The following is a 20065-nucleotide window of genomic DNA, read 5'->3' on the forward strand; positions in this document are numbered from 1 at the left end:
ACCACTGCCATATTATCTGTATTTTGGAGGAACCTCTGCCAGATTATGTGTATTTTTGGTGAAATGCTGTCAGATTACATCTACTTTTTGGGGATACACTATGACAGAGCTCAAACTTCCCCTGGCAGACCTTTTATACCACTGCTAAGGCCATGTATATTTGGCCCCACCCATGACCACGCCCACACTAGGCTTTACCACGCCCATTTTGGGCGCACAGCGCTACACGCGGTGCCGAGGTTTTTAGGGTAGGTCCACACTTCTTTTTCCAGGACTAGACCCCTGATTAAAAGTAAGTACATCTCACCTGCTAAATGGTGATTGTTACTATGGCTATACTTACTTTTCTGGATCTTTTCTTCCATGTGCTTATTACGAGTCTCCTTGCATTCCTCCTCTTCAGGTTCTTTGGATCTTTTCTTTCACCTGCTTATCACATGAGTCTCCTTGCATTCCTACTCTTCAGGTACTTTGGATCTTTTCTTTCACCTGCTTATCACATGAGTCTCCTTGCATTCCTACTCTTCAGGTTCTTTGGATCTTTTCTTTCACCTGCTTATCACATGAGTGTCCTTGCATTCATCTTCTTCAGGTTTTTTGGATCTTTTCTTTCACCTGCTTATCACATGAGTCTCCTTGCATTCCTACTCTTCAGGTTCTTTGGATCTTTTCTTTCACCTGCTTATCACATGAGTCTCCTTGCATTCCTCTTCTTCAGGTTCTTTGGATCTTTTCTTTCACCTGCTTATCACATGAGTCTCCTTGCATTCCTCTTCTTCAGGTTCAGAGACCCAATCTAGCATTGGCTGTAGCTGGCTGGTCACTCATCAGAGTCCGATCATGTTTGGGGTTTAATGCCAACAGTAGAAAGCTCTAAAAGAAAATACAAAGACTGCCATTTTGGTCTGCCAATGCTGGAATTATGAAGCATGCCTACAAGGCAGCTTGCACTGTTATGAGTGGAATGGGAAATAGGACAAAAAAATAATGACATCTGTGGCACTTCCATTATGGGGAGATGGAGAGGGGATCACCTCACTCACCTCTGGTATAACACTGCCAATGCCAAGCAACTCCAGATCTTGTAGGAAGTTGAGATTGAAAATTATGGAGAAATAGTCCAAGACCTAAACCAAACTGGGGAGTCACTCACTTTGGGCATAGTCAAGGATTTTAAGCCTTGTAGATTTACCTGACCTATACCAGTTCCACCAGGTTATTGTGTAAACCACTTTTTACATCAAGTGCTTGGGGAAGTAAAGGTAGAAATGAGAATAAGCCAGGTTGTTTTTCTCTCTCTTCCTGTCTCTATTACTCCCACTGCCCACGTCCTCATAACTTCTTAGCCGTCACTTTGTACTTTACCATCTCTTTCCCTATACAATCCCAATGTCTCCCCTTGTTTGTAGACAGGCGATTGTATAATCTTCCATTAATAGGTGTAGACCATGTAGGACAGAGCCTAGTCTGATACCGCAGCTTGCAGTGTTGTGTTTTAAAGTTTTTAAATGCATCTTGTTTTGTTTGCACTGTAAATTGTGTATACTCTACTATGGTTACACAATACATGTACTTCCCTTACACAGCCCTCACTTCCTGTATAACGCAGCCGGGATGGCCTGATGAGTGGAGCAGAATATTTATTACCATGCTGCCCAGCCCTTGGACCTTCTGAACCTACTAAACCAGGGCTTATTGAATAGGTTTGCACAAATCCTATATCCTTGCTCCTGTTCCCATATGGGAACAATGCACAGGCGCAATGTCAGCATGGACTTGCGCAGTAGCAAGGAGCCACTCGTGCATGGCATGTGCGGCCCAATGATACTGCACAGTCGCGGGACGTCAATGCCCCTGTGCAGTGCTACCGCAATCATATACAGAAGGGAACTTAGGACGAGAAGAAGAATAGGGTCCCAACAAGCAGCTGTGGGTGCAACGATTGGAGAAGCCTCTAAATCATCCAGAGGCTTCCCTCTACAGAGGTAAGTATACAACTTTTCCCATGTTAATCAATGAGATTTCACTAACACCGAAAGGTAAGGGGTGTGAATTTTAACTTAGAAAGTTAATTGGTAAGTAACTTTCAACAAGGACAGATTATTCATCTATAATTATCTTGGTTGCTTATATTAAAACATTTAAGCATATTGCATGTTTTAAAGAGAAACTGTGACCAAGAATTGAACTTCATCCCAATCAGTAACTGATACCCCCTTTCCCAAGAGAATTATTTTCCTTTTCACAAACGGATCATCAGGGGGCTCTGTATGGCTGATATTGTGGAGAAACCCCTCCTGTGACGGACATTACGGAAAGTTGTGCGCAAAATCGCCATCGACTTTCGCATGGTCGTGCACAGTTCCTGTCAGTCTTGGGTAGATGCACAATAGATGTCATTTTCCCTCTCTCTTACTGAGTACAGTAACCTTCCCCCCACATCCTGTGTCAGGAGAGAAAGTCACACGTGGCTAGCTTCCCTGGGGAGAAGCCATTTGGCTACAGCTCATCTTTCCCCAAAAGAAAAAAAAACCTCCTCAAACTGGTTGAGATTCAAATTTCCCTCCAAAAACTCATAGCTTCACACAATGGGAACATTTACTTTATTAATAATTCAAAATAGGTTTGGCACAGCAAGACCAAAATTACATTTTCTGATACCTAGGAAACAGTTCTATCGTTCACCTAAAGTGCACGTTTCTAGCTATCAGGGATCCATATAGAAACCGCTTTATCCGGCCTGCGTAGAGCAAATTCGACAGCCTAGGCGTGTATAGACTCATTTAATACAGAGTCGCATGCTGCTTATGAATATGGTCGCGCATTTGCGATGCACCCATCTGGGGCGGAATTACACAAATTATTAATAATTGGTACATTCCTTGCTCCAAGTCTGGGGGTGGCAACCTGACTTTCAGGAGGTAACCCTGCCTCAAACACACCTACTTTCCAGGTAGTGACCGCCCCAAAACTCTGGTCAGTAAAAAGCGTTTGCAAGGAACTCCACGCAGTTCTCCAAATTCCATCGACTAAGGAACGTCTATGCCGGCGCTAAGGAGAGCCAGCGCCTGCAGTATACAAAGGACTTTTAAACTGAATGCCTACTTTTAAACTGGACTATTTTCTTCATGATTCAAATGGACTGCTCAGCTAACTAAGTAAGAACTTTCTGATTTTATTCCTTTTATTTTTAAGCTCTGTGTTTTATATGTTAATAGGTGTATATAACTGTATGTAATGCATTTGTGTTATTAAACGTTTAAAAATCGTTTAGCGGTTATGACCAGTTGCTGAACATACACAATCGTACCTATTCTCCTGAACTCGCTACCCTGTGTTTATTATTATTATTATTATTATTTATTGTATTTATAAAGCGCCAACATATTACGCAGCGCTTAATAGTGTTTAATAGAAGTATACACCTCTACAACCCGTATGCGAGAACCCGGCCCAGATATAACGATCTGACCCAGGTTCCTGCATATTGCTAGGGGTTACTAAAGTGTTCTCCAAGTCCTAGTATAATTACAGTAGCGGGCTGTGTAACTCGCTTGGTGGCAGATCTTTGAATTGTATATGTGTGTGGAGTGATTCGGTTGGTATCAGAACGCTCCCTTCGCGAGTCAGTTCATCAAATTGCGAACGCGGGTTACCCTTCGTGATGAACAAATGACCGTGTAAGAGGATTTCTGACGCTGATCGATTTACCCCATCCGCAGACCGGCCTAGCGGTCTGTGACATTGTTTGGCAGCTTTTTGGGATTTGTGTATGTTCAGAACATCAACGGCAACGTTATTTGATTAACCTGCCAGAACAGATCAAAAATCTGTGGTCAATAACCGGTGCATTACCATTTATATAGACTAAACGTGTAGCACAGAGTTCCCCCCCAATCTCTTTTGCTATCCTATCTTTTATTTGGCAAAAATGGCTGCAGCAAGATACAAGAAAATGTCAGTGGCAGACCTAGTAAACTTGTGTGAGGAAAAAGGCATTATGACGTATAGAAAAAAGAAATCCCAATTGATCGAGGACTTGTTGCGACTGAATACCCAGCCGGAGCAGATGCTGGGAGAGCACACTCCTGGTTCAGACGGTGCTGTAACTGGGGCAGAGGAAAGTGAGCGGTTGGAGCAAAGCAACCCACTTCCAGACCCAGAGGAAAACGGTACCGCGTCTGAACCGGTCGCTGTAACTGCTGAGGAGCATGGTGGCCGGCAGGAGCCCGCCCATGCCAACCTGTTCTGTGTTCCTGATGCTGGAATGCAACCTGGATTACAAAGGCTGTTGGAGACAAATCCTGAGCTGTACATGCAGATCGTCAGAGAAAATGCTGACCGTGCAGAATGCCAGCGCCAGGCGGAAATGGAAGCCTCAGAGCGAGAAGCGGAACGGGCAGAGCGCCGGTGGCTTGCTGAGAGAGAAGCGGAAAGAGAGGAGAGAGCAGCCGCACGCAGACATGACCTTGAAATGGCCAACCTGCGAGCGCAAGGCCAAAATCCCTCGCAAAGTGCTCCGGACTCCAAAGTTTAAATTCCCAGAAATGGAGAAGGGAACCGACCCGGACACTTATTTACACTCCTTTGAAAAGACTTGTCGTCAGCATCATCTGCCCCAGGAGCAGTGGGCGAGATATCTGACACCCAACTTGCGGGACAAAGCGCTTGAGGCGTTTGTGGACTTACCCGCTGAGAAAGACAATGACTATGAGGCGATAAAAGCTGCAATTATCGCCAAATACCAGTTGACCCCAGAGGTCTATCGCAAAAAGTTTCGCTCCCTGCAGAAAGGCCACACCGACTCTTACACCGACCTGGAGAGTCGCCTGCTGACTGTGTTCAGGCAGTGGTCACGGGGCCTCAAAAAAGACTCTCACCAAGGTCTGGAGGACCTCATCGTGCAGGAGCAGTTGCTGAACTGCTGCACTCCAGATGTCCGGCAGTTTGTCTTGGAGCGGAAGCCTGAATCCGCCAAAGCTGCCGCAGAACTTGCAGACACTTTTGTGGCCACCCGTGTGCCGGACAGCCGCAAACCTCCAGTGCCGAGCTGGAGAGGGGGGAGACCTATGCAACCCAGCTCTCCTCCCCCTGCTAACCGTGGGAATCGGGTCCCACAGCCACAGAGGCCGGATGCTGCACCTGCTACTCATCCGCCTGATGCCACATATGTTCCGAAGTGTTACCACTGTGGACAGCCAGGACACCTCAAGTCTGCCTGCCCCGAGGTGAGGACGCCGTCTCCAGAGCCTAGCGCAGAAGTGGCTAGCGCATCCTCTACTGCACACGCCTACCTCGTCATGGGAGCAGCAAATCCTCGACTTTCCGGAAATCATCAAGTCGTGGAAGTTAACAACCAGATTGCTGTTGGTTTCCGTGACACAGGCGCAGAGCTTACCTTGGTTCGCTCTCATCTTGTAGCCAGGGAGAATTTCCTGCCTAATGAGCGTGTCACACTTTTGGGAGTTGGTGGCGCACACGCACGCATCGCCAAAGCTCGTGTTGTTCTCGATTGGGGAAGGGGCCGCCAGTCAAAAGTTGTGGGGGTGACAGATGACATCCCAGTGCCTGTGCTGTTGGGCACCGATCTTGGCACCCTACGATCCTTTTATGAACCTGTGATCAACACCCCGGATTGCCAGTCTGGACCCACTCAGGTACTGTACAAGCTTGGGGTGGGACAGAGGGAGGCAGCAAGGGTAATGGTACCTAGCCCTCCTAGGGAAGGAGGCCAGGAAGCGGTACCTGCTTCTAATGGACAGCTGTCTAATCACGGTTTGTCTGATTCTAAACCTGTCACTGTTGTTCCAGATACCTGTGTACATGAGGTGAAAAATGAACGTAACTGTGATGTTAATGTTGTACCAGATGTTGCTAATAGATTTCATGCCGAATCTCCTATTAATAAAAATGATTTATGTTTAAGTGTGATTGCCTCTAACCTAAGAGGTAACAGTCTTGTGTTGCCTGGGTCATATCCGTGCTTGGCAGTGGAAGCAGGCCAGGTGTCAGAGCAGGCAGCAGGGGGCCTAGACCTCCCCTCCTGCTATGACAGCCAGAGTGCTCCACCATTGCCTGCTGTTAACAAACAGCTGGTGGAGACAGGCCATGCCTTCCCTGTCTCACCCTTGCATGTTTTCCCCTTGCAGAAGCAACCCAGTGCAAAACTGCCCAGAGGTCCACCCTCTATCCTTCCTGGAGAAGGGACAAGCCTCACCACCCCGGTAAAGGCTGATTCGTTTTTTAAAATGTGCTCTAATGTCCACCTAGGTTGTGCTGACCAAAATGTTGTGCCAAGGTGTAGTCAGTTAGAGCAGGGGTATGCCACGCTGCTTCCAGATTCGCAGGCTGACACCCGAGAGTCAGGAAGTGACCCGGATGTCAGCCAACGACTCTCTCCCTTACAGGAAGCGCTACGCAAACCCAGCCAGGCCTTTAGAGGTAAGCCAGTGGGTGTGCATCGCACCGTCCGCAAAGCGGACACTGGGACACACCGGACCATGAGGCCTTATGCTTCTGGTGAGTTGTCTAAAGGGCAGTCAGATAAGAAGTCGAGAACCCGTTCAGTAGCTAAGCGGCGCGTAGAGCGGGTCATGCAGACCCACTCTGTGCGTCCGACTGGTAGGGGGGAGATGTGACGGACATTACGGAAAGTTGTGCGCAAAATCGCCATCGACTTTCGCATGGTCGTGCACAGTTCCTGTCAGTCTTGGGTAGATGCACAATAGATGTCATTTTCTCTCTCTCTTACTGAGTACAGTAACCTTCCCCCCACATCCTGTGTCAGGAGAGAAAGTCACACGTGGCTAGCTTCCCTGGGGAGAAGCCATTTGGCTACAGCTCATCTTTCCCCAAAAGAAAAAAAAACCTCCTCAAACTGGTTGAGATTCAAATTTCCCTCCAAAAACTCATAGCTTCACACAATGGGAACATTTACTTTATTAATAATACAAAATAGGTTTGGCACAGCAAGACCAAAATTACATTTTCTGATACCTAGGAAACAGTTCTATCGTTCACCTAAAGTGCACGTTTCTAGCTATCAGGGATCCATATAGAAACCGCTTTATCCGGCCTGCGTAGAGCAAATTCGACAGACTAGGCGTGTATAGACTCATTTAATACAGAGTCGCATGCTGCTTATGAATATGGTCGCGCATTTGCGATGCACCCATCTGGGGCGGAATTACACAAATTATTAATAATTGGTACATTCCTTGCTCCAAGTCTGGGGGTGGCAACCTGACTTTCAGGAGGTAACCCTGCCTCAAACACACCTACTTTCCAGGTAGTGACCGCCCCAAAACTCTGGTCAGTAAAAAGCGTTTGCAAGGAACTCCACGCAGTTCTCCAAATTCCATCGACTAAGGAACGTCTATGCCGGCGCTAAGGAGAGCCAGCGCCTGCAGTATACAAAGGACTTTTAAACTGAATGCCTACTTTTAAACTGGACTATTTTCTTCATGATTCAAATGGACTGCTCAGCTAACTAAGTAAGAACTTTCTGATTTTATTCCTTTTATTTTTAAGCTCTGTGTTTTATATGTTAATAGGTGTATATAACTGTATGTAATGCATTTGTGTTATTAAACGTTTAAAAATCGTTTAGCGGTTATGACCTGTTGCTGAACATACACAATCGTACCTATTCTCCTGAACTCGCTACCCTGTGTTTATTATTATTATTATTTATTGTATTTATAAAGCGCCAACATATTACGCAGCGCTTAATAGTGTTTAATAGAAGTATACACCTCTACAACCCGTATGCGAGAACCCGGCCCAGATGTAACGATCTGACCCAGGTTCCTGCATATTGCTAGGGGTTACTAAAGTGTTCTCCAAGTCCTAGTATAATTACAGAAGCGGGCTGTGTAACTCGCTTGGTGGCAGATCTTTGATTTGTATATGTGTGTGGAGTGATTCGGTTGGTATCAGAACGCTCCCTTCGCGAGTCAGTTCATCAAATTGCGAACGCGGGTTACCCTTCGTGATGAACAAATGACCGTGTAAGAGGATTTCTGACGCTGATCGATTTACCCCATCCGCAGACCGGCCTAGCGGTCTGTGACACCTCCCACAGTGTGATGTCAGGACCATGGTTCTGACATCACACTGTGGGAGCCTTGTTGCATTGTGGGAAATAACAGCTGTGTTTTCACCTGCCAAAGGAGCAAGCAGCATCTCTTTTCACTGATATCACATGCCAGCAGTAAAAAGCTCACCATGTAAGACATGTCAGAATGTAAATCAGGGAGAGGAAAGATTTTACAATGGGCAAACATTGACAATCATTTATACATAATTATTGTAAAAATGAGGCACTTTTTTTTTATTACATTTTTTTTCACTGGAGTTCCTCTTTAAAGGAATTATTAGGCAAAATTAATGCAAAACCGACTTACTTACATGGGGCTTTCTCCAGCCCTTCGCAGCTGTCTGTAAATAAGTACATCGGATTTGCATTAATTTTGCCTTATGATTCCTTTAAGCATGTTTTACATAGTATAGAAAACCTTTTTAAAATTCCAGGGAAAATCTATCATAGCCTCTGTCCTAAGTGTAGGGGTATGAAGCTATGGCAGTTTCTTTGCGGGAAGAAAAGGACTAAGATAAAATGGAGCCCTAGGCAAGATAGCAGCCACTATGCCTTTTTTTTTTAGCAAGATTTGGTGGAGGGGGGGGGGCAGCATCCACCAGGGCGCCTAGATTTTCTCCAGGACCAAGGAAACTGCCTAGGATTGTCTGGTGGATGACTGGCTCCGTTTGTGGGTGCAATATTCCTCCAGGTGTTGTTCAGAAGAAGTGGTGTGGTTGATGCATAGAATTCTTGGAATCTTTTTAGGATGGATGTCTAAAAATCTAATTTTGGGCCTCAATTTGCAGGGTGCTAGGCTCTCAGGAGAGAATAGACACTGCTCTGCTACATTATTCACCAGATTATTTGAAGAAAAAATAAATATTTTAGCTTTTCCAGACCTTTATTTTGGAGACATATGTGGCAGGATTACCAGTACTTTAAATCAAGTACTATATACTGTATGAACCCCCCTAGAAAGTTATTTTGTAACAGTGTTAATTCACTAGCAGTGTATATTTAAGTTCTTACATTTCTTTTGAATATCATAATTAGCATTTTATCGCAGTCAGTATTATTCACAGCAATGAAGTCTTTGAGCCACAAGGTGTCTCTTTTGAGCTCTTAAACTAAGCAAGTGTTTTGCAAATATCAAACATTGTCTTGTAAATTCAGTTTTCCTTTTTATAACGACAAGTTGTTTTTCTTTTGTACGGAGAAGTCCCATGGGATCCAGTGTCTTAGGATTTCAATAAATCAATGGAGGTTGTTCATAAATGCAGAAGAGTAATTACATTTCAGACTTAACAGCTTATTTGACATGAACACCTTGTTGTTGCTGTTTTCAAGCTATGTTGAAATCCCCATAGTGTTTCTGTAAACCATTATCTGTGATGCTATATTACTTTTCATGTAGAAGTTAGAGAGCCAAACATATTCATCTGTGTTAAATGGTAGTCAAAATAATGAATAAACCTCCACATTTTTCTTTCCAGTGACCAGCAGGTTAATTCTCCAAACCCAGGTAAAATTGTGCTCAAACAGCACACAGCAATGGTTACTGGTATTTATGCAAGCAGTGAAGCACGCATTGCGCATACATCACAACTTGCATTATGCACGCAAGCAGGTGTTGCTAGTATAACAAGCATTATGACATTTCTGCTGTTAATTCCACGCATGGCAATACCAGGGTTTAGTGAATGAGCCTCCAAGTTTCTAGCAGTGATGGAAGTCTGTAACATAAACAAACATACACAATAAATATATAAAACTGTGCCTTAAAAGTGTACCCGACATGAGGGTAACAAGATGCTTTTTACTTACCTGGGGCTTCTTCCAGCCCCCCGTAGTCTTTCAAAGTAGTGGAAGTGCTGGGGACAGTTAAAATAAAGTCTGCGAATGGCTGAGTTGCAGGCTACTGCTCATGTTCTGTCCTGGCTGTGCACTTCCTCGACCGCATTCTCATCTCTGGGAGCATTTAGTGCATGCGCAGTTCATATAGACGTGTAACTGCAGAATACTCCTGACAATGGAAGTGTTATCAGAGGGAAGGGTGGCCGGGACAGGACTGTCTCTAATGACAATTGTGTGGCTACTGACATAATTCCCTCTGCATTGTTACCAAAGAATAAAAAAATGTGACAAGATCAACGAGGGCTTTAAAGAGAATCTGTATTGTTAAAATCGCACAAAAGTAAACATACCAGTGTGTTAGGGGACATCTCCTATTACCCTCTGTCACAATTTCGCCGCTCCTCGCCGCATTAAAAGTAGTCAAAAACAGTTTTAAAAAGTTTGTTTATAAACAAACAACATGGCCACCAAAACAGGAAGTAGATTGATGTACAATATGTCCACACATAGAAAATACATCCATACGCAAGCAGGCTGTATACAGCTTTCCTTTTGAATCTCAAAAGATCATTTGTGTGTTTACCTTTTGTCCCCTTCTTCTCTCATGCACTGAACATTACAGGCTTCCTGCAGACAGCTCTGCCTTTGCCTGTGTTTGTAATTCCTCAGTATGTGTCAGCCAGCTGCTTTCACAGCCTAACAGAGGAGGATTTTTATCCAGCTCTCTTCTATCACTGATAAGATAGCAGAGAAGCTGCTGGCTTATGTAAATAAAACACACACTGGAGTGTGCATAAAGGAACAGATCAGCACAGAAGAGTTGGCAGCCTTCCAGACACAGGCCGACAAGTCTGACAGGGGAAAGATACATTGATTTATTACAGAGACGGTGATAGTACAAAGTGCTGCAGTGAGCCAGAACAGATTAGAATAGGTTTAGGAACTTGTAGGATGGTAGAAAAAACGTTGTAATTTTTGTTACAGAGTCACTTTAACTACGTGATAAAACAGGCTCTTCAATATCACACAAACAGGTTACATACATTCCGAGTTACAAATAGCCCGCGGATACAAACTGCATGCCCGTCGCAATGTTGCCACTTCCACATTGAAGGAGAAGGAACATGAGAGCTTGTTGGAGCTGTGTGGGACGCAATCAGGAAATTTGGATGTCCATGAATAATGGATGGTTTGGGGACCGCCGTAGGCGCTAATGCAAATATCGGCTACTGGGCGCACAAAGCAGAAATTTGGGCACCCAATAAAGATCGTTCTGAAAATTAGAAGGTTAGTTTTTTTTACATTTTTATCGCTGGAATCCTGGAGAGGCCACAAAGGCCTAAGCCTTGGGTGGCTGCTGCCCAGGGGGCGGCAGGACATGGAAGAAGGATTGTAACTTGAAAGAAGTGAGCTGCTGCTCCAGGGAGGAACTGCTGTGCATGGAAGTTGTACATGGAAGAGGGGGCTGCAAATAGAATTGGATGATGTAATAATAAGTTGGCCTGGGGCTTGAAAAGTATAAATTGGGCCTTGGTCCCTATTTCGTTTATTAACCAGGGACTACCTTTACTATGCTCTAAAGCGAGCTATGCTAGCACCAAGCTGTGCTCCCTTATCTCATGATGGCTAGCTTTACTGACAAAGCTCCTCCCAGACGTGCTGCCGCCTTGTGTCCTTACAAAGCTTGCAGTGGAAGTCTGTTTCCTGTAACAAGATATCCCATGCTGGCTGTTACTGTAAAAGGATTGCCTCTTCCAGTAAGCGTGCGTTTTATTCATTTACTGCTTCAACTCCACATCTCACCGCATTGTAGTTCTAATTCGGAAAACTCGCTCATCCTTGTTAATATTTTGCTGCACTCTCAGCATTGTTCACAGTTTTGTTATTTTAGATAAGGGCTGTAATAGTTTTGCAAGAGGGAAAGGATGTTTATGTAATTGCCAATACAGCAGCATACCTTTGTGCAGCCTATTATCTGACTATTGTTAATATAATGGGAAAAATAATAACATAGCACATACAAGCGCTGAGGCTGTTAGAATACATCACACACTGCAGGCTCTTCCTCAGTGCTCAAAAATACAGAGGCTAGCCAAGGCCACTCGCCGGTAAGACTAATGTGTCCTGTTGTTAAGAATGAGTACGAGCTGTAGAGTAATCTCACCTGTGATTACCAAGATTTAAATGTAAGGAATGCATTACCTCCATATAGAAGAAACAAAGTGTATGCATTAAGGCAATGGCCCATTAGATTAGTGATTCATGCTCACCTGTCCACTGCGACTCCTAATAAAAAATGAGTATCCTCATCTATACATCGTTCTTAATAGGTTTCTCCTTGATTTTTCTTATTTTGCAGTTTAATTGGATTTTCTGAGTTGCCCTGTCAGTGGAGAGCAAGGAGAGGCCCGATGACCTATTAATTAAAGCCAGAATTTTGTCATACGAATGCGGTTGGCCATTTATCATGAACTTCCTCCATATCTCGGCAGCCAAAACACCTCACCTTCCAATATGTAGCAGCAAAGAAAACCTACACATTATAAATGCATTTCCCGAAAAGATAGGAAAATTAATGATTTGTTTACCAGCGACCCGGCAAACTAAGAGTACAGGAGAAATAAGAGAAGAACAGGTTTTTATTTTTTTTATGACCAAGAACATTCAGACCAAACCAATTCTTGAAGTAATTTCGTTTGTAATGCATTTCTCAAAGAAAAGTGTCACTATTCGCAACTTCAAGTGACAGACATACTTCTACAGTATCTTCACTTCTTTTCTATATCATAGGCAATTTCTGTAGACTTCTTCTTTGCCTACATAGGCTGAGAAGGCCCAATATGACTGTTTCCGCCCAGGATTGTAGCATGTGTATGAGGCTTGCAGATGGCCAAAGGCATGATACTGAAGCATAGTACACACCTTCAATTATAATTGGTGTCTTGCTGACCAATTTTACCACCTACATGTAGCATAATGGTCAACAGATACTGAATATAGATCGTGTAGGTAAACGCTCATGCTACATGGAGGTGGTAAAATTGGTTAGTAATTGGCCAATTATAATTCAAAGTGTGCACCAGACCTAAAGGAACATACACATATCCAAATTTGATTGGCCAATTTTACTACCGCCCTGTATTATGAGGGTCAACAGATTTTGAATACTATTAACAGTGCAAGTAAGCTCTCATACTACATGGAAGTGGTAAAATTGGCCCAATCATTGGCTAAAGCCTGCAGATAAAAACTTAAGGTGAGTAAAAGGCGGCCATACATCTCTCGATCTGCCACCAGGTCGATCCCACTCATGAAACCAGAAGGCATGTACCATGTGACACCACTGCATGTAGTGACATCGGTACACTCACATCAATCGCTCACGGTGGCAATTCAAAGACATGCCGGACAGGAGGAGACCAGGAGTCATGCCGGTGGGCCCAGGAGGTACACATACAATTAGAGGGAGAACGGCCAGAGGTTCATCGAATAACTGGGTGCCCTTACTGCCACTCATCCGATCGAGCCCTTGTGACAGATTTTCTAGCATGCACAATCGATTTCTTTAGCCAATTCTGTCAGATATCAATGAAAACTATCGTCAGGGTTTCCAATTTCCAAAAATCGAGTAGTGTATGGGAACCCTAACACATTTATTCTACATTGGCCAATTTTTCCACTTCCATGTAGTAAGAGGGCCAACAGAATGTGTAGGTAAGAACTCATATTATATGAAAGTGGTAAAATTGCCCAATTAAAATTGAATGTGTGTACACAACTTTACAGCTGACCTTTTATCTGCAGACTAGCTCTGAGAAAATGCAGCTTATTTCTACAGAAGCAGAAGAAAGTTTGCTGAAACATGACTTATTAACTCTGGCGGCTAATAAATGTTGGCTGTGGGCGTGGCAATAAAGCAATGAATGGAATGTCATATTTGACCTTCAAGTAACATTGTGATTGACACCCAATAATAACCCAACTGATGGTGTAAATAATTCTTCCCAGAGAATCAGATTTTCAACAAAGAAAAATAGCTCATTAAAGAGACACTGAAGTGGAAAAAAAAATGAAGATATAATGAATTGGTTGTGTAGTACGGATAATTACTAGAACATTAGTAGCAAAAAAAATATTCTCATATTTTTATTTTCAGTTATACAGCTTTTTTTTTTTTTTATAACATTGCATCATTCTCTAATATTTGCAGTTTTTACACTCTCAGCATTCTAAATGTTTTTTACAAAACAGGCAAGTGAACTTTTGACCTGTCCTGAACTGTTCTCTGCAAATGAAAAAAACAATACAGTTAAGATAACAGCCTTCAGAAGACAGAGCTCTCTGTGACTTTAGGCCCATACACACGTCGGATTTGCGCGAACGACGGGTCGTTTGAACGTTCCGTCGTTTGCACGTTTCCGCATGAAATCCGGCGTGTATACAGACTATCGTTCGGGAGATAAGACTGGTTACCAACGATCCGCCGGGCGTGTGTATGGGCCTTTTGAATGTCGTAGATCTCAATGGCAATTTGCATAGATAACAACTGGAGTTTCTTAACTCTTCCTGTACTGGAAATAACAGACTTACAGTGGGAGGCGAAAGTTTGGGCAACCTTGTTAATAGTCATCATTTTCCTGTACAAATCGTTGGTTGTTAAGATAAAAAATGTTAAATATATCATATAGGAGACACACACAGTGATATTTGAGAAGTGAAATGAAATTTATTGGGTGTACAGAAAGTGTGCAATAATTGTTTAAACAAAATTAGACAGGTGCATAAATATGGGCACCACAAAAAAGAAATGAAATCAATATTCAGTAGATCCTCCTTTCTCCTTTGCAGAAATTACAGCCTCTAAACGCTTCCTGTAAGTTCCAATAAGAGTCTGGATTCTGGTTGAAGGTATTTTGGACCATTCCTCTTTACAAAACATCTCTAGTTCTTTCAGGTTTGATAGCTTCCGAGCATGGACAGCTCTCTATAATTAACCTCCTTAGCGGTAACCCCGTGCTAGACTCTGCTGGGCCGATTTACATACACTTTTTTTTGCTAGCTGCGTGTGCATAACGATCGCCGCTGCTACCCATCGATTTGCCCCCCCCCCCCCTGACCCCTTTTGCTGCCTGGCCAATCAGTGGCAGGCAGCGCTGAGGGGTGGATCGGAACACCCGCTGACGTCACGACGGAGGGGTGGGAGGGATAGCGAAGGGAGGGGGGAAGCATGTAGCTAGCGCTAGGCTAGCTACATGTTTTCAACAAAAAAAAACATTTTTTAAAAAGTGCTGCGCTGCCCCCTGGCGGATTTATTGTACCGCCAGGGAGGTTAACTCACACCACAGATTTTCAATTATATTCAGGTCTGGGGACTGAGATGGCCATTCCAGAACGTTGTACTTGTTCCTCTGCATGAATGCCTTAGTGGATTTTGAGCAGTGTTTAGGGTTGTTATCTTGTTCAAAGATCCAGCCCTGCTGCAGCTTCAGCTTTGTCACTAATTCCTGGACATTGGTCACCAGAATCTGCTGATACTGAGTGGAATCAATGCATCCCTCAACCTTGACAAGATTCCCAGTTCCTGCACTGGCCACACAGCCCCACAGCATGATGGAACCACCACTATATTTTACTGTAGGTAGCAGGTGTTTTTCTTGGAATGCTGTGTTCTTTTTCCTCCATGCATAACGCCCCTGGTTATACCCAAATAACTCAATTTTAGTTTCATCAGTCCACAGCACCTTATTCCAAAATGAAGCTGGCTTGTTGTGCTTTAGCATACCTCAAGCTGCTGGGTTAGTGCTGTGGGTGGAGAAAAGGCTTCCTCTGCATCACTCTCGCATACAGCATCTCCTTGTGTAAAGTGCGCCGAATGGTTGAACGATGCACAGTGTTTCCATCTGCAGCAAGATGATGTTGTAGGTTTTGTGGCTGGTCTGTGGATTGACTATGACTGTTCTCACCATTCATTGCTTCTGTCTATCCGAGATTTTTCTTGGTCTGCCACTTGGAGCCTGAACTTGAACTGAGCCTGTGGTCTTCCATTTCCTCAATATGTTCCTAACTGTGGAAACAGACAGCTGAAATCTCTGAGACAGCTTTCTGTATCCTTCCCCCAAACCATGATGGTGAGCAATCTTTGTCTTCAGGCCATTTGAGAGTTGTTTTGAGACCCCCATGTTGCTACTCTTCAGAGAAAATTAAAATAGGAGGGAAATACAATTGACCCCCTCAAATACTCTTTCTCATAATTGGATTCACCTGTGTATGTAGGTCAGGGGTCTCTGTGCTTACCAAGTCAATTTGAGTTCCAATAATTAGTTCTAAAGGTTTTGGAATAAATAAAATGACCTAATTTTATTTAAACAATTATTGCACACTTTCTGTAAATCCAATAAACTTCATTTCACTTCTCAAATATCACTGTGTGTGTCTCCTATACGATATATTTAACTGACATTTTTCATCGTAACAACCAACGATTTATTCAGGAAAAGTGTTTGCCTTATGTAAAATCTTTACGATCACTGATTTACATTATGAAATGTATCACTGATGGTGACATCTTTAGTTCTGCCAGGTTGATCAGTGCAGAATGTTTGTTTCTGAGAGTTCTGTGCACAGAGGGCGATACTTCTTGCTGGATAGTTGGAAAAAGCGGTTATTTCCCACAATGCAACAAGGTTCACAGACTGCAAACTGTCAGGACCGTGATCATGACATCACACTGTGAGAGCGGTTTCACTACAATATCAGCCCCCCCTTATGATCTATTCGAGAAAAGGAAAAGATTTCTCATGGGAAAGGGGGTATCAGCTACTGATTGGGATGAAGTTCAGACCTTGGGTAAAGTTCCTCTTTAAAGGAAACCTGAAGATAGTTTAAAAAAAAAAAAAGTGTTTCACTTACCTGGGGCTTCTGCCAGCCCCCTGCAGCCGCTGACCCGCTGTTGACTTGCAAATCGGCGGTACTGAAACTTAGCCGTGGCCAGGGATCTAAGGAACATTCCAGGACAGCGCAGTCACAGGGCGGCTTCAAGGGGCCGGCAGAAGCCCCAAGTAAGTGAAACTTTTTTTTTTTTTTAAACTATTTTCATGTTCGCTTTAAGGGTTGATGAGTAACAAAGTCATAGCCTGTGCTGCTAATCACCCCTGTAACAAGAGGGGAGGTTTCCGGCTGCAAGCTGAAATGGAAATATACTTTTTAATGACAACACATTACAAGACATCTTGCTGAGCACTAATATGTGTTTACAGCGAAAGCGGGGTTTCACTTTGATAGCACTGCATAGGCAATTTTCACTGCAGCCGTATACACAAGTGCTGCGATCTTCTAAACTGTTAGGAACGCCACCATCTTTTTCATATTACAGTAATTCACTAACCAGGCATTACCATGTCTCAAACGCTCATGTGCCGACTTCAGAAATGCTTATGGATATCAGCTAATAATACTACTTTAATCTCTTAGCGCTCCATTAAAAATTTGCTTTGGGCAAAAAGATTTCCTTCTAATCGCTACTGATAGAATACATAAATGATTCTCCAACAAATCACGGCTCATTTAGAAGAATCTCTTACCGTCCATGAATGGTGATTAATTCCTCCTGCCCCCTCCGGGACAATGCTTCATTATGTATCTCTTCCCTGAATATCAGACAATCTGCAAAAAGGATGAATAAATAAATAAATAAATAAAAGGAAGCCTGTTGGATAAATCGAGTTTTCACCACATTAGGGTGAACTGCACTTTTGCCATCTGGTGACTACCTAACTAACAGGTGCAAGAGAACAAATACATTTCCTAACTGCCCTAGAAGAATAATATAAATGATTTAACTATATACAAAGTCTTTGAGTTGGGCCGAGCATGTGTCTCTTATCTCCCCTGTTCATATCGGAGCCACAAATCACCGCAGAAGTATCTGTCTCGGGCAGTTAATTTTAGATCCTTTCCTCAAACGCACAGGTGGGTCCGTGTGTATATATTACCGAGAGTACATGAGACATTTTGGCAGATCTGCACCTGTCCCATGAAATGAAATTGCTAAAGATAAACCTTGCTTTACTTTTATGGATGAGAAATAGAAATATGACATGAACGGAATGTGTAATTGAAACAGTTGGAGTTAAATGGTATTCTTTAATGTTCAGAAAGGAAATGCAGCTGCGTTTTATGTTTTGCACAAACCTCCGCCTGAGATTAAGGATTCAATTCTTTCTAAAATAAGACTGACAAAAAAATGTATGGAAGCCCAATTTCGTAGGTGTTTAGCAATATATTACTGGGGAAAAAATATAAATGTTTATGGAATCTTCTATGCTGTGCCAACAAGTGATTCACAGCATTTGTATATCACTTCTTGCAGGTGGAGGAGGAATGGGAAATCCATGCTGATATAACTAATGCTAAATGTATGGTAATGACAGGGGTGGATGCAGCAAGATCTTCAATAGCTGAGGAAACGGAGGAATATCCACATAGATGCTTCCTGCTGATGGCTGGATTTAAATGCTAAACAAGTCAAAGCATGGTATGGGGTAAAATAATTATCTGGTGGGAGATACGTAACCCTTTCCAATCCTGTGTCGGACTATGTCCAACATTGGGGTTTTTTCTCCATAAGTCCAATGTTGGACATAGCTGGCTGCCACTAAATGTTGCGGTTATTTAATAAAATGCAGCACAGCGGCAGCCCCTTCAGATAAAAATCGCAGCTAGCCCAATGCTCCACTGCTGCGGCTTGTACTATAAATATTAGATGGGCGCATTTTGGACTGGCACTAGAGGTGCTATTGCTGGATCTACTCCGGCAAGGCATCCCCCTATGTGGATCAAATGACACTTTGATCCCCTCCGGCACCATGCAGTGCCGAATAATGATGGCATTACACTGATGCGAATGCAAGGGGGGGGGGGTGAAGCATGCAAGGTGGGAGTGCAAGCTGGCATCAAGCAAAGAGATGCAGACCCTGCGGATCACCACAGCAATTTCATAATCGCCCATGTCCACCTCGGCCCTCCAGAAACAAGTTAAAGGGGTTCTTTCGCGGAAAAAGTAGGCAGTTAAAAAATGTGACAGATGACAGGTTTTGGGCAGTCCATCTTTTTAAGGGGGATTCTCAGGGCTTTCTTTGTTTTCAACAGCATTTCCTGAACAGCAGTTTAACTGCCAAAATAGCAAGATACCAGCCAGCCTCCCTAATCACTTGCACACTATTATGTCAGTTAAATTTTGCAACTGTTGTTCAGGAAATGCTGTTGAAAACAAAGAAAGCCCTGAGAATGCCCTTTAAAATGATGGACTGGCCTAAAACCTGTCATCTGTCACATTTTTTAACTGCCTACTTTTTTCGCAAAAGAACCCCTTTAAGTGCTAGGGAAGAAGCGGTGGGTGGATTTGAAAGGATTAAAGTGAACTTGACAGATGTCTAACTTAACTGAGTGTGTACACAACTGTTTGTAATCAAATGCGCTTGTGAGGCAGCCACTAGAGCGCACTCAGTAGGCAGTAGCAGTGTTAGGGAGTCTTGCCCCCCCAAAAAAGATAATTTTATTGGTTACTCTATTACTGGCCTTAAGGTGGCCACATACCATACAATACACTGATCCGATTTTAAGGCAATTAAATAAAAACAATCAATTGTACAGAAAAATGTTAATTTTTTTTTTTTAGTCGTTCAAGAAATTTGATTGAAATAAGTTTAATCGGTAGTGGTGGATTTTTCTGATCAATTTTTATAAAAATGTAATGGTGTAAGGCACATTGTCAATTTCTTAATGTATAGGCCCAAGCTATTAAAAAAAAAATCATAATTGGGGAAAAACTGAACAAAAGCGTGTAGTCAAATTTTTCAACTGTTACAATCAATCAGAAAAATGGGAAAATGGAAAATAAATTAAAAAATTGCATGGTGGGTGGCCAGTGGCCACCTTTAGATTATAAATATTAGACCATAGGTGGCCACACAAATTACAATTTTTTACTTTTTATTTCGAGACTAAAATTTAGATTAGCATGTTCAATTCTGACACAATGACAAAAATGATTGCATAAAACAATTAAATTGAATTGAAAGTAAAACTATTGTGGATTATTATTCCACCATAACAATTACAAAAACACACAGC

The 20065-nt window shown here is 43.0% G+C and overlaps 1 long non-coding RNA gene across 1 annotated transcript in view; it reads right to left on the minus strand.

Annotated features, from left to right (window-relative positions):
• Positions 1–800: 800 nt before the first annotated feature.
• The window catches only part of LOC137535694 (uncharacterized), a 42593-nt gene continuing 23328 nt past the window's right edge, over positions 801–20065 (minus strand). The window contains exons 2-3 of the long non-coding RNA XR_011024449.1: positions 17515–17596; positions 801–873 (exon numbers count right to left, since the gene is read on the minus strand). This is a non-coding gene — a long non-coding RNA (uncharacterized lncRNA). The remainder of the gene's footprint in view (positions 874–17514; positions 17597–20065) is intronic.

This window comes from Hyperolius riggenbachi, chromosome 10, assembly GCF_040937935.1.
Source record: "Hyperolius riggenbachi isolate aHypRig1 chromosome 10, aHypRig1.pri, whole genome shotgun sequence".
NCBI classification, from domain to species: Eukaryota; Metazoa; Chordata; class Amphibia; order Anura; family Hyperoliidae; genus Hyperolius; species Hyperolius riggenbachi.